The sequence below is a fragment of the Apodemus sylvaticus genome, chromosome X (genome assembly GCF_947179515.1).
Source record: "Apodemus sylvaticus chromosome X, mApoSyl1.1, whole genome shotgun sequence".
In the NCBI taxonomy this organism is placed as follows: Eukaryota; Metazoa; Chordata; class Mammalia; order Rodentia; family Muridae; genus Apodemus; species Apodemus sylvaticus.
The window spans coordinates 55222935-55234738 of NC_067495.1; the positions used below are offsets into that span (position 1 = coordinate 55222935).

General features: G+C 42.8%; 1 pseudogene; it reads left to right on the top strand.

Annotated features, from left to right (window-relative positions):
• Window positions 1-206: 206 nt before the first annotated feature.
• On the top strand, window positions 207-4061 carry LOC127674484 (sororin-like; annotated as a pseudogene).
• Window positions 4062-11804: the final 7743 nt, after the last annotated feature.

Sequence of the window (11804 nt, forward strand, 5' to 3'; positions counted from 1 at the left end):
ATTTTAGCGACTCTAGAGACTCAATTTTTTTTCTCTCCAGGTTGCCAGAGCCAATTGTAGAATTGTTTATCTTGAGGGATTAGCTGAGGAATAAAATGACTGTCTTTTGACACAGACTACAAAGAAGACAGATCCAGAAGTAGCCGGAAAGCCATTTCCTAACAAACTTGACATTTGCTTTGTTCTCTGCAGTGTAAGCCCCGGAAATGACAAAGTCAAATGCAGAGGAAAGAACAAAGCAGAGCCCCGTGCAGGTTGGTGAGCCACGGGCTGGCGGAAGCCCAAGTGCAGGCAAGGCTGCTGCTGCTGAGAAGGTTCGAAAACATAACCGAACCGAACCCAAACCCAAAGATACCTTAGGAAAGTGAGGAGATCACTAAGGAAGGAAGGCTAAGCAGGAAGCCAACAAAGGGGATGTGTTAAAGCAGTGATTGCCGCGGGGGCCTGAAGCTCAACTCTGCTGGGAAATTCTAAGACCTTCATAAAGCTCACACACAAGGCAGAAGGAGCTGGGCTATCTCCAGCCAACTTCTCTCAGCCTCTGAGGGAGAGCAACTCAAGAGCTGATCTGATTCCCTACCTGTTTGTCCACTTGCTCAAGCCCAGGGGCATCTGCCATAAACAAAGATGCCTAGGGATTGGCAAGTTGGACACTGGGTAAAGGCCAGGAGATGCATCTATAGCATCTGCTACTGTATGGCTGGAAGTGAGAGAAATTAGCTTCCACAGAAATACTTGCACGATATTAGAAGAGAAACGTGAATACCATGATTTAATTTGTTGCAAAATCACTTGAACTATGGAAATGTATTCCACACAAATGACCCAGAGTTTTTGTCAGAAATAATGTTCCTGCCAGGCACAGTGGGCACGTGGCTCAAGTCGTGGCCTCGCTGGAGGAGGGCTGGAGTCTGAGACTTGGAGGACAGCCTGGGCAATGGGCAGGCAGGTCTCCAAAAAAAAAAAAAAATCCCCTTGATGTTGTACCTTCATTCACAGTTTGTGAAGGGAAAGAGGACCTGGTAAGGTACTGTCTTTGCATAGAGAAATTTCAATTTAGCTGAAATGGATGCAAACCTAATACTGTGCTCTGAACTTATTCATTCTAGCACGATAAAATAATTACATTCATTTATTTGTACAGAGAGACAAAGTATCCTGAACCAGAAAAAAAAAAACAGCATGCTAAGAATAACTTATGGATTAATATTTAAAGTTTCTGAAGAGATGACGTCATAGTAAAACTCTTCAGACAGATAGTATAATGGCATTAGTCATAGATTTCCGGAAATGCTGATCCAACATCTTTTAACACTGAAAGCTTATTTATAGAAATCTGTCATAATTATTGATCCAAAATATGCTTTGAGTCTTTAAAAAATTCCATGATGGAGAGGCATATTTTTTTATTGTGGCCCATAACCATCATATCTTTTTATTTTCATTTTCAGAAGCTTCTCATATCTGCAAATGTTGGAGAATTGGGGAGGATGTAATTTGACAGGTTAATTTGAATGCCAAAGATTGTCATAATTTAATATCACCAGGGAGAAATGAATATTCACTTTTCCAAAAATACAGAAGGAAATGATTTACTCTTTGAGAACTTTAAGAAACAGCACGCTTGAATATTCTAAGCTTAATGTCATTTCTATGAATCATAGTTAAATATAATAGTGTAAATTTATAGACTAAGTTCAGACAGTTTTGGGTGTTGGGCCATATTAACTTGTTCTGCACCTTTCCTGGCCTCTCATGTTGCCTCTACACAAAGATTTAATAGTAGAGTTGAAAAAATTCTCCTGTTACTAAAACCTGATTAATTTTATGAACTTACTATATTATAGTTACTACTTTGGTTTGAAAATAATCCATAAGCTGATTTTAATTGAAAGGACATGTAAAACAACTTAATTCCTTCTTCTTTCCTTTTTTTCTTTTCTTTTGTCTTTTTTTTTAATAGACTCATTCTGTAGCCTATGATATCCTGGAACTCACTTAGTAACTTAGGCTAGCCTCTACTTCAGAGCAACGCTCCAACTTTTGGCCTCCTAAGTGTTGGGCCTGCAGGTGTGGAGTACACCTGGCTAGGCCCTACTATTTTTGGAACTGTCTTCTGAACTGGAGACAGTTGGCTTGGAAGTATGTTAAAGGCTTAATCCCCAGCTAGTTCCACTATAGAACAGTGGTAGACCAATTAAGAGGTGAGACCCAGTGGGAGCAGGAGGAAGTTAAGTCACTGGGGCATGTTATCAAAGAAGGGATATTGGGACCCTGGCCCCTTCCTGTTTTTCTTCTTTTCCCAACTGCCATGAGCTGAACAGACCTTTTTTTTGTCACACAGTTCTGCCACAGTGCACAGTGTCTCCAAGGCCTCAAAGGACAGTGCCAAAAAACCTTGGCCTTCAAATATATAATACACAGTGAGTATATATTTCCTGAATTAGTTTTTCAGGTTGTTTTATAATAACAATTTTAGCCCCATGGTGCTTGTTCAAAAAAAAATCCAGGTCATAGCAGGGTGTGGTGGTGCTCACCTTTAATCTCAGCACTGGAGAGACAGAGGCAGGTGGATATCTGTGAGTTTGAGGCCAGCTGGGTCTACAGAGCAAGTTCCAGGGTAACCAGGGCTATATAGAGACACTCCATCTCAATCCTCGCACCCCAGATCCCGGAAGATGCTGTCAGCTAAATCGACAAATCATAGGAATGAAAAAGAGGGAGACAGACAGGGCTGGAGAGATGGCCATTGGTAAAGAGTACTTGGTCGTCTTACGGATTTGGTGCCAAGTGCCCACATGGCATCTAATAACTCTTAATTCCAGTTCCTGGGGATCCGATGCCCTCTTCTGGTGCTTGCAGGTACTGCACACACACACTGGGCAGACATAACATGCAAGCAAAACACCCTTACACACAAAACAAATAAAAATAAGCCAGGCAGAGGTGGCACACACCGGAGGCAGAGGCAGGTGGATCTCTGTGAGTTTTAGGCTAGCCTAATTTACAGAGTTCCAGGGTAGCAGCATGGCTGCTACACAGAGAAACCCTGTCTTGAAAACAAACAAACACGCAACAACAAAACCCCAAAGAATGCAATACAACAACAGAAACAAACAAAAAACCAGAACAGAACTGAGAAAAACAAAAATTAAAAACAAACAAATCTTTAAAAATAAAAAACAACCAACAATAACGAAGGCCCGCTTTCTCGCTAGCAGGGCGGGCAATTTGAACGTTTGAAGCAATAAACTTCCTGCTTGGCGCGAGCCTGAGTAGGCGACCGTGGCTGAGACTGAGCCCGACCATAGACACGTCAGAGTGCGAACACGATCCAGAGGGGCCGCCCAGAGGTTTGGGCCCAGGACTCCACTTGCTAAGCCTTAGAAGTCTTCCAAGCTGAAATCTGGATCAGATCTCCGGAACATGTTCCCTGAAATCAGGCCGAGGACAACTCCAGCAGCTCCAGTCAGAAAGGCCATCGTCTTGAAGATCATAGCTCATGCCTAGAGGTACCAGATGTCTACACACTTTGTAGGAGTCCTAGGATCTCTTTTATTTTGGAAAAAAGAAGACAACCCTCTGCTCAAGGTGCCCACTAAAGAGGACCTCTTCAAGACTTGTAGTGTGCCTGGTACTCCCTCCAGCACCCCCGTGATATACACTCGGAATGTTGAGTCTAACTCTGGAGAAGCGGAGCTAGACACCAGAGACCTGTAAATGTCTCAGAAAGTCAGGCGGTCATATGGTCGGCTTCGGAGCCTCGGTTGTAGCTCAACCTCTATCCCTGGCCACCGATCCTTCTTTGGCTTTGAGGGACCTGAAGACTTGCCTGGAGTCTCGCCTGATGTATGTTCAGAGTTAATCAAAGACCCCAAAGGTATTTACGAAGCATTTAATTGCAGATAGAATGCTCCCTGGAATCTCTCCCCGAGTTGTTTGTGAAAGAGAACCGAAAGAAGAAGGTTCCTGAGATCCCGAAATCAGAGCTGGCTAAGTGGGCTGTGGCCATGAATGCTGAATTCGAAGCTGCTGAGCAGTTTCATTTTCTGATTGTGTGAGATGAACTGGGACGCCAATCATGGCTGGCTCTCCCCTCTTCCTGTACATATTGCCCTTTGAGTAGAGCAGGATATAGGGGGTCCTCTTCACTAGCCTTGTTACCCAGAAAGGTCTTGCTGGCCCCTTGTTATATTGCGTCTCATTACCTTGGACTTTCCACCTTTACAGTGTTGGTGATAAGTAGCCCCTTCTGCTCTGAGCCAGAAATGTCAGAAACATGTTTAGCGTGGGCTGTCTCTGCTGTTGTGTCTAGCCACCAACCAGTAAAGAGGTTCTGTGTTCTGCTTTGGTTCTGTGGAGTTTCGAGATCTCAAAGGCCAGGTAGACAGTTAAATGCTTGAGGGAGGATCTGGACATTGAGTCTGTGAGTCCGGGATAGGAGAGGAGAGGGGAGGCATAATTGTTTTTTTTTTAACACAGTGACTGTTGTGTAAGAACCGGTCGGTGTCTGCTCTGCTGTTGACTCGGCGAATGGGGTAGTGCTCCGTACAGCACAGTGGGCACATTGACAGCGTGGGCCTCAGACGCATCGGTGGAACAGGGGTTATGCTCTCCGCTTTGACCTTTTCCTTACTCACATCTGTCTCTTTAAATATAAATTCGAGCTGTGTGGTCTCAGCTCTGGACATCATGTCACATCTCTCACGTGTCAGACAGCCGGAGCTCTGCTGTGTGCTTAAAACTATTGCTTTCACGTGAGACCATTTCTGGGGGTGGGGGGTGCTGGGAACAAAAGCAGATGCATGTATCATGGTTTCTGGGGTTCCTTCCTGCCTACCACCTCCTCCCAATTATGGTAAAAGTTATGGTTTAAAGGCCATTGGATTTCCAACATTTACAAGTTCATCAAGTTCATGGGAATAGCAGCTGTGGGGAATGACAACTGAAGTTAGCACCTGGTATACCAGGATGGTTTTAGTGGAACACTCCTGCAGGATTTGTCCTCACTTATTCCTGTGGACCTCTCGCTGGATCATGCTGAATTGCTACCATCACTACAGACCTATCTGCCTTTGAGGAACTAATGTTCAGTCCAAGGGAAAGGTGGCTTAATTTCAAATACACCTTTTTAGAAGTTTCTAAGAAAAAGAAGAAGATGAAGAAGGCTAGAGATAGGGCTTAGTGGTTAAGAGCATTTGCTCTTCACTATTGCCTGTAATCCCGGTTCCAGGGAACTTACTCTCTTTTCTGGCCTCCACAGGCACTACATACAAGTATTACACGCATATAAATGGAGGGAAAGCATTCATACACATAAAATTAAAACATTTAAAAAAAAACAGGTATGGTGGTGTGTACCTTCAATCCCAACACTTGGGAGGCAGAGGTAAAGTCAGAGGCAAGTGGATCTGAGTTCAAGGCTAGCCTGTTCTACATAATAAGTTTCAGGCCACCTGGGGCTACACAGAGAAACCCTGTCTTTAAAAACCAGTACACAAATAATCAAACAAACACATAAATTTTAAAAAAGAGGTAGGCAAGGAACCTGTAGATGAAAAGGAGGTGAAGGTATCATGTTTGTGACTGCGTGCGTAGGTGATGACACAAGAAAGCAAGGGGCGATTGCCTTAAAAGGATCCAGTAAGCTCACCCTTAGGAGAGGTGAGGAGCAGGCAGGTGGTGGCGGGACCGGTCAGTCAAGGTTCTTCTGACACAGGGGTAATTATTGAGGCTCTTCTCCAGGAGCCTGCTCCTGCCTTAGGGCTAGGACAGACCTTTAGGCAATCAGCTCTGCTCTTGCCTGATGTTCTGAGACAAGCAGAGAGAAGTGGAGGGTAAAACATGAGCTCTGGAGGAGCAGGGCCAGTAAGAAAATATAATGTAATAGGAGCATAGCCCAGGCCCTTGGTAGACAGGACTTGTGACTGTGGAGGGCAAGTATGAAGTTCTCCAAGTGTTGGGATAAAAGGCACACACTATCATGCCCTACACATATATTTTAAAATAAAAGATTTTTATTGTTATTTATTTTTATATTTATGTGTATGGGTGTTTTGCCTGCTTGCATGTCTATATATCACATGTGTATAGTGCCTTCTAGCAGTCAGAAGAGGGTGTGAGACCATCTCTCCCAACTGGCAGTACAGAGCTAGTGTCTCATTGCAGGCGAGAAGGCCGACCCTGAGCCTTCTCAGGGAAATGTGTAATACTGTTATCAGTCTTTTTTTTTTTTTTTTTTTTGTCTGTAGCCCTGGCTGTCCTGGAACTCACTCTGTAGACCAGGCTGGCCTCGAACTCAGAGATTCGCCTGCTTCTGCCTCCCAGAGTGCTGGGATTAAAGGCATGTGCCACCACCACCTGGCTTCTGGTTGGTCTTTTAAAAATCCAAGTCTCACTCAGTAGCTTACATTGAATCTGAATTTGCAATCCTCATGCCTCAGCCTCCCAAGTGCGGAGATTACAGGTTTGACTCACCATTGTGTCACTAGAAAATTTGCAGTTTCTATTGCTCTTTATGGAGTCCTTTCTTATTTTAAAATTGTGAAAATTTTTTTTCACTAAAAAAATTATTTTGCGTACAGGTGTGTTGGTGTAAGCATACCACATCTCATGTATGGAAATCAAAAGACAACTCATGAGAGTCCTACCATGTGGATCCTGGGAGGATTTGAACTCAGGTCATCAGACATCAGACATTAGGCCACTCACTGAGCTATCTGAACTTGGTAGAATTCCTCCTCCTCCTCTTCCTCCCCGTTCTCCTCTTTTTGCTTTGTTTTCAATACAGGGTTTCTCTGTGTAACAGCCTTGGTTTTCTTGAAACTCTCTCTGTGTAGACCAGGTTGGTCTCGAACTCAGGGAAATCTGCCTGCCTTTGCCTCCCCAGTGCTGGGATTAAAGTCCAGTGCCACCACCTATCTTTGGTAGATTTCTTTAACTTTAATTTTAATCCTTTAAATCCAAAGTATTGACTCGTATGTATGTACCTAATCACAATGCTCTTATGTTGTAATGCAGTCTTTTTCTTATCTCTCATTGGTTATCTTTTTCTCAAAGATTCAGATGATCTATCAATTCTCTTCAATGTTTTCCCCCTTTCGTTTCCTTGTTATTCATGCTGGATACAGAAGGGTTCCTTGCCCATAGGCTGCATGTAGCTCAGGGTAGCTATTATTTAAGAACCAGGTACTAGAAACCAGACCAGAGGCTCTATGCAGAGTAGATCTAGCTGCTGTGTCTTGACTGGCTAGTTGAGCCATTAGTTGTAGGACTTAGTTAGGGTTTTACTGTTGTGAACAGATACCATGACCAAGGCAAGTCTAATAAAAGATGGCATTTAACTGGGGCTGGCTTACAGGTTCAGAGGTTCAGTCCATTATCATTAAGATGAGAACATGGCATCATCCAGGCAGGCATGGTGCAGGAGGAGCTGAGAGTTCTATGTCTTCATCTGAAGGCTGCTAGCAGAATTCTGGCTTCCACACAGAGGCTGCCCTACCTAGGGATTCGTCCTATAAACAGTCACCAAACTCTGACACTATTATGGACAACAAGAAGTTTATACCAAAAGGAGCATGTCATGGTTGCCTCCAGAGAGGCCCTGCCAGAGCCTTACACATACAGAGGCAGATGTTAGCAGCCAACCATTGGACTGAATGCAGGGTCCCCAATGGAGGAGTTGGAGGGCTGTCCAGAGGAGCTGAAGGGGTTTACAGCCCCATGGAAAGAACAATGACTTCAGCCACCCAGATGTCCCAGGACTCCCAGGGACTGAACCATCAACTAAGGGGTACACGTGGTTCCAGCCAAAAATGTGGCAGAGGAAGGCCTTGTTGGGCATCAGTGGGAGGAGTGGTCCTTGGTCTGGTGAAGGCTCAATAGAGACCCCAACAAAGGGAAACGGTGGGTGGGAAGGTGGGAGAGGGTTGGGTGGAGGGGCATATACTTGGAGGCAGGGGGTGGGAAACCGGGAGAGGTTTTAGCATTTGAAATGTAAATGAAGATTATATTAAAATATACACACACATACAAACACACACACACACTGCTTTATCAAGTATAAGAAAAACTTTTTATTTTTTATTTTTTATTTCTTTTTGGTTTTTCGAGACAGGGTTTCTCTGTGTAGCCCTGGCTGTCCTGGAACTCACTCTGTAGACCAGGCTTGTCTCGAACTCAGAAATCCACCTGCCTCTGCCTCCCAAGTATTGGGACTAAAGGTGTGTACCACCACTGCCCGGCAGAAAAACTTTTAAAAATATAAAATAAAATATAATACAAATTACAAAAAAAGGAATACTGGCTTCCAGGCAGCTAGGATGAAGGTCTTAAAGCCCATTCCCACAGTGACACACCTACTCCAAGGCCACTCCCTGGGCCAAACATATTAAAACCACTACAAGGACTGTCTTTGCCTGGTATTTTGAAGTCTTTTTCTTCTGGGTCAGACTTTCCAGAAAAGTCTCTTGTGAACTTCCTAGAGGGTGTAATTCTAACTACCAGAAGCATGAGTGTCTGGTCAGAACAGAGGGTTTTCTTAATGTTCAGTAAGTGAACATGAGTTTAATCCTCCTCTGATATGATCACCTCACTTTAGCTGTACCTTGTTTTCCAGTCCAGAAAACTTTTATTTTGCCTTCTGCAGGCAAGAAGTCTATCATTGTGCTCAGGCAAGAGGGCCAAAGTTGCTTGACTCAGGATGGTTCTATTAATTAGTTCCCCAGCAAGGATGTACTGAGTACTCCAAACTAGGTAATTTAGAATAACAGAAAGGAGCCAAGCATGCTTGTGCCTGTTTAAAATCCCAGCACCAGGAAGCTGAGCCAGGAGGATTGTGAGTTCCAGGCCAGCTTGGACTAGCCAGTAAGAGAAGCTGTTTCAAACATAAACAAATAAACAAAGCCAACAGGAACAGCAGCAGCAGTAACAACAGGAACCAAAACCACCCCTCAACAAAATGAAACAACAACCAAAAAACAAAACATAGCAAAACACAAATCAAACCAGAATAGATATTGTGTTAATTCTAGAGGCTAGAAATGGGAGATGGAGGTACCTGTGGGTCTAATGCTCCCTACTAACTGCTACTACTGGAACAAAGATACGGTATTCTTAATTCCTCTTCCTCCTCCTGTTGCTACTGCTGCTCCTTCTCTTCTTTGCTGTAATCCCAGAATATGGAGGGGCTGACCCAGGAAGATCATGAGTTTGAGGCTATCATGGGGCTAGTTCTAGGATAGCTGGTGTGGTGGTTTGAATATGCTTGGCCCAGGGAGTGACACTATTAGGAGGTGTGGCCTTGTTGGAGTAGGTGTGTCACTGTGGGTGTGGACTTTAAGACCCTCACCCTAGCTGCCTGGATGTCACTATTCTGCTAGCAGCCTTCAGATGAAGATGTAGAACTCTCAGCTCCTCCTGCACCATGCCTGCCTGGATGCTGCAATGTTCCTGCCTCTGAACCTGTAAACCAGCCCCAATTAAATGTTGTCCTTTTTAAGACTTGCCTTGGTCATGGTGTCTGTTCACAGTGTAAAACCCTAACTGAGACATCTTGGGTTGCCTAATGGGATCCTGTCTCAAAAAAGAAAGAAAGAAAGAAAGAAAGAAAGAAAGAAAGAAAGAAAGAAAGAAAGAAAGAAAGAAAGAAAGAAAGAAAGAAAGAAAGAAATGCAATCATTTTGATATGTATAAGCCAATTCATATTTTATTTACCAAACAAGCTTTCATGTAACCATTAAAAGTATTCATTGAATGAACTAAATTATTTTTTGAGACAGGGTCTCTCTTTGTAGTTCTGACTATATTGGCTATCACTCACTATTAGACCAGGATGTCCTCAAACTCACAGAAATCCTCCTACCTCTGCTTCATGAGAGCTGGGACTAAAGGCATACACTACTATGCCCAGTAAATATTAAGTGGAAGTTTAAACCTGTATGTTTCCTATGATTACTACCACTCGAAAAATGTATGAGCAATATCAGGGAAATATAAATGTGAACTACATTGATATTGTATCAGACCCTAGTCAGAATGGCTACGTAAAGAAAACAAACAAACAAACAGGGCTAGTGAGATGCTTCAGAGTTTAAAAATACTTGGCCATGCAAGCTTGACAACATAAATTTGATCTCCAGAAACAAGAAAACTGATGCCTAAAAGGTGTCCCTAACCTCCCAAGTGTGTGACATATACTCATGCATGCACATAGACACACACACACACACACACACACACACACACACACGCACGCACACACACATACAGAGAGAGAGAGAGAGAGAGAGAGAGAGAGAGAGAGAGTTTAAAAGACCCCAGTTTTCACAATAAATGGAAGGCAGAAAATTTCTTTTAAAAAAGAAAACAGAAAGAATAACTTAAGGATTTGTGTGTGAGGAGGTAGAACCCTTATACACTGTTGGTGGGAATGTAAATTCAGCCACTCTGGAAACCATTATGGAGGGTTTCCATAAAACTAAATGTAGAGCTTAAATATGATCCAAGTATATCATTTCTGGGTATAACTCAAAATATCAAAATCAATATACACCAGTGATACATGTATAACCATATTTTGTCATAGTTTTATTCATAATAGCTATGTTAAAGAACTTGTCTAGATGCTGATAAATGGGTAAAGAAATGTAGTATATATACACGCAATGAAGTTCCATTCTGATAAAAAGAACAACTCACATTCTGATTGGCAGAAAAAGAAATGAATGTTAGTCACCTCACCACAGTTGAATAATCCAACCAATGGGAACACGATAAGTGTATCATAAAGCTATGTTCCTAAGGAAGTCCCTTGTCCTTAAATCCTGATTGGTGGGATAACTTGACACAGATATTTGTGGTTTTGAAGCTCAAAAACTCTGTACCATTCTGTCTTGGGGTCACAGATCAGCTCTTTCATCTGTTCTGCAGCCTTGATCGATCAGTAGCAGCCCACGTACAATGAATTTTTGCTTAAATTCTTATGAAGACGAATGTTTGAAGATGCAGTCAGCTCCAGAGTCTGTGCTGTTGTCCCTGTCTGGTCAGTTTTTGTTGCTTAAAACAAAAAAATACCTTGCTTTGCTTGACTGTTACAACTGCTTGGGGCTATTTTGGATTTTTGGACCCTAACAATCCATATCATGCCTGAGTAGCTTAACAATCAACCGCTGTATTTTAAATCCTAAGCAAAATAAAAAAAAAACACAACTGTTTTAAAAGTTCAATAAATAACTACATTTTGTTTAGCCCTCATAGTCTCTGATAATGTTTGATGTGATTCAGTAGCTTGGATCACAAAAGAAATAAAAAATATGCTCTTATTAGGAAGGTGAATTGTCAATTCAAGATGAAAAGGAGAAATATTGCTCAAAACAGTCTTTATATTTGAAAAATGTCCAAAGCAGATGCTATATTGTGGCCTAGGTACTTAGAGTGTGTAATGATGATTAGGGACACTTCTGTCATGTCTACTGTCACAGCAGCTCTATTATCATTTTATTATAATTTAGAATAGGTCGTTCCAAAGCCATTACATAAAACCAAAATGCAGCTAAGAAAAGATAATGGGAGGCCGACTAAAGTGTGGATGCTTCAGCGCTTCTTAGAAGGGGCAACAAAATATTCAAGGGAGGAAATATGGAGATAAAGTGTGGAGCAGAGACTGAAGGAAAGGCCATCCAGAGACTGCCCCACCTGGGGATCCATCCCACATGCAGCCACCAAACCCAGACACTATTGAGGATGCCGGGAGGTGCTTGCTGACAGGAGCCTGATACAGGTGTCTCCTGAGAGGCCCTGCCAGA